This window comes from Nannospalax galili, unplaced genomic scaffold (assembly GCF_000622305.1).
Source record: "Nannospalax galili isolate Female #2095 unplaced genomic scaffold, S.galili_v1.0 scaffold598, whole genome shotgun sequence".
NCBI lineage: Eukaryota > Metazoa > Chordata > Mammalia > Rodentia > Spalacidae > Nannospalax > Nannospalax galili.
Window position 1 is genome coordinate 1,027,167 of NW_008342423.1, and position 3,758 is coordinate 1,030,924.

Below are 3,758 nucleotides of genomic sequence, written 5' to 3' on the forward strand. Positions count from 1 at the left end.
CAAAGGTGATCCTTGAGAGAAGCCACGGCAGGAGCTGAAGCATAGACCACATAGGACACTGCTTACTTTGTTCCTCTGGCCTGCGCACAGCCTTTCTCTCTCTCTCTCTTTTTGTCTTTTTCAGACGGGGTTTCCCTGTAGCCCCAGCTGGTCTGGAACTTGCTATGTAGATCAGGCTGGCTTCAAACTCACAGAGGTACACCTGCCTCTGCCTCCTGAGTGCTGGGATTAAAGGTCTGTGCCTGGCTCAGCCTGCTTTCTTAGACAACCCAGAAAAACCTGCCCAGGGGTGATACTACCTACAGTGTGCTGGGCCCTCCCATGTTACCCAATAATACCTCACATTTGTGCCCACAGACCATTCTGATAGAGGAAATTCCACAATAGATGTTCCCTCTCACAGGTGTGTCAAGTTGACCACTGACGCTATCCAGCACAGACACCTTTACTTTCATGTCCTTATAATTTTCCCTGTCTTTCTAACCTTCCTCTTTTACAATATGTATCTGACAAAAATCTCATACCTGGAATTATAATAGCAAGTTCCTACAACCAATGAGAACTAGTAAAACAAAATGAAAAAGAGAGATCAAACAGAAACCTTTTAAAAAGAGGACCCCAAAATTTGAAAAAAGCAGATTTTTCAAAAAGATGGCTCACTCAATAAAATGCCTGGGGCACAAGCATGAAGACCTGAATTTGAATCCCCAGTACCCAAGCATGAAAACCTGCATTTGGATCCCCAGTACCTAGGCATGGGGGCTGGAGAGATGGCTCAGTGGTTAAGAGCAGTGGCTGTCTTGCAGAGGACCCAGATTTGATTCCTAGGACCCACAATGTGGCTAACAACTGTCCCTAACTCCAGTTCCAGGGGATCCGATGCCCTCTTCTGACCTCTGTGGGCATTGCACAACATGGGTGCACTTACATACATGCAGGCAGTACACTCATTACACATGAAATAAAAATAAGATATTTTTAAAAATCTAGGCATGGTCTGGTATATCTGTAACCCCAGCAGAGGGGGACAGGCAGATCCCCAGAACTCCTGGCCAGCTAGTTTAGTCAGTCTGGGGGCTCCAAGTTTAGTGAGATACCCTGTGTCATAAATATAAAAGAAGGAGTGCAGTGATGGAAGACATCCAGCATCAACCTCTGGACTCCATAGGCACAGGGACACAAGTGCACTTATACCCACATGCACATTTACACACATATGCATATACTGTACACAACTATACACACAAAAAGGATCTCCAAATGGTTAATAAATACATGAAAAAGTGTTTACCAAAAAAATTCAAGTTAACTTTAACATTCTAATATTGGGGAGGGAGAAACAGGTGGATCTCTGTGAGACTGAGGCTAGCCTACTTTACATAGCAAGTTCTAGGTCAGCTGTCTCCCTGTCTGAAAAAATAAATAAATAAAAAAGAAAGAAAAGAAGGAAGGAAGGAAGGAAGGAAGGAAAAAGAAAAGGGGAGAAAGCAAGTTCAAACTACAAGGAGATGCCATTAAAAAACCCACCAGAGTGCCTCAAATTAAAGCTGTCTGTGAGTACGTGAAGAAAATGGAATTCTTGACACCCCACGGGTAGAAGTGCATGTTGGGAGAACCACTTTTAGGAAACTGTTTTGCAGTATCTACCAAAATTAACCATTCACTCACCCTAAGCCCCAGAAATCCCACTCCTAGAAAAAAATAGCACATAAATCTTTCAAAATATTTGGATATAAATATCATAACAGCATCGTTTACACCAATAGAAATAATCTAAATGTCAAGAGTAGAATGAATTATAGTCTCATAACGGAATAACGCTCAATGAAACAAATGACTGAATTATATGCTGGATGACTCAAATGATGAAGAAAGCCAGACACAGAACAGCCCAAACCTGGTCACACGAGAAAAGGTGTACATGGGGAAGGTAGAGTGACAGCAGGGCTCTGTGTGGTGGTTAACCTGGATCTGCATGCAAACGTTCACAAGTCAGATTTTCGAGTTTCACTGTATGGACACAATGTGTAAAATTTAAAATATTTTTTTGGCTTTTTGAAGAATTTTTTGAGACAAGGTCTCCCTGTAGCCCCAGCTGTCCTGGAACTCACTAGCTAGATCAGGCAGGCCTTGAAGTCACAGAGATCCACCTGCCTCTGCCTCCCAAGTGCTGAGATTAAAGGCGTGTGCCACCACACTTGGCAAAATTTTAAGTGTTTTTTTAAATTTACTTTTTTATGTGTATGAGTGTTTTGCCTGTGTGTATGTAAGTTTACTGCCCACATGCATACAATTCCTGTAGAGGCCAGAAAAGGGGGTTGGAACTCCTGGAACTGGATTACAGATAGTTGTTAGCTGCCATGTGTGTGCTAGGAACTTAACCTGAGTCCTCTGGAAGAGCAGCCAGTGCTCTTAATCACTGAGCTATTTCTCGAGCCTCACAATATGTAAATGTTTTTTATGTGTATGAGTGTTATGCCTCCATGTAAGTAAGTACACCTCGGTCGTGCAATGCCCACAGAGGACAGAAGAGGCTGTTGGATCCCCTGGAACTGGAGTTACTGACAGTTGTTAGCTGCCCTGTGGGTGCTGGGATACGAACCTGGGCCTTCTGCAAGAACAACCAGTGTTCTTAAGTGCTGAGCCATCTCTCCAGCCCACAGTATGTAAAAATGTAATGGGACCATAGAGAAAGAAGTGCCTGACTCAAGGAATCAGGGTAGGGGCTGGAGAGATGACTCAGTGGTTAGAGCTAGAGCAGTGGCTGCTCTTCCGGAAGACCCTAGGTTTGGTTCCCAGCACATATACGGCAACTAACAACCATCTCTAACTCCATTTCCAGGGATCCAATGCTGTCTTCTGGCCTCCTCAGGTATCTCATGACACACGGGAACATACATGCAGGAAAAACATTCATACTCATAAAATAAAAATAAAAAAAATATTACTAAAAACACATTCAGGTTGTGGCTTGGTCACAGGTATAATGGCATTGAGAGGTGATGAAGCCTTAGGTTAGAACTGGCTCTTCAATGGGATTTTTGTTGTTTGTTTTTTTTTTTACAAAAGTAGTTTTAGGGGCAAGAAATGTGGCTCCTAGATGGGGCTTGTTCATGGCAGTTTGGCATCTCCAACAGTTTTCCAAATTGAGAGCCAAAGATATCAGCAGTTGGGTCATCGGAGTGTGAGGTTCTTGCTAGTGTGAAATGACTGAGTACAAACCAGTCCTGGTTGGAGCTACCAGTGCTGGGAAAAGTGCGTCGTCAACACAGCTAATGTGGAACGACTTTATGGATGGAAATGATCCCACCGTAGAGGTCATACTGAAAACAGGCAGTAACTGATGGTGGGCTGGATCTGTTGGACCCGGTGGAATCAGCTGGGCAAGAGGAGCAGAGAACTACGAAGACCAGTCATTAGGACAGATGAGGCTTTCTCTGTGTATTTGCCATTAATAACAGTAAATCATTTGTACAGGGAGCAGATCAAGGCAGTGAAAGACAGATGCTGGACCTCTGGTACTGGTAGGAAACAAGTGTGATTTGTCAATAAGGACAGCTGATGTAGGAATGGCTTTTTTCTGAGACTCTTTGTTTTAAAAGATTTTATTTATGCCGGGCGTGGTGGCGCATGCCTTTAATCCCAGCACTCAGGAGGCAGAGGCAGGCATATCTCTGTGAACCTGGTCTACATAGTGAGTTCCAGGACAGCTGGGGCAACAGGGAGACCCTGTCTCAAAAAAAAAAGATTTTATTTAT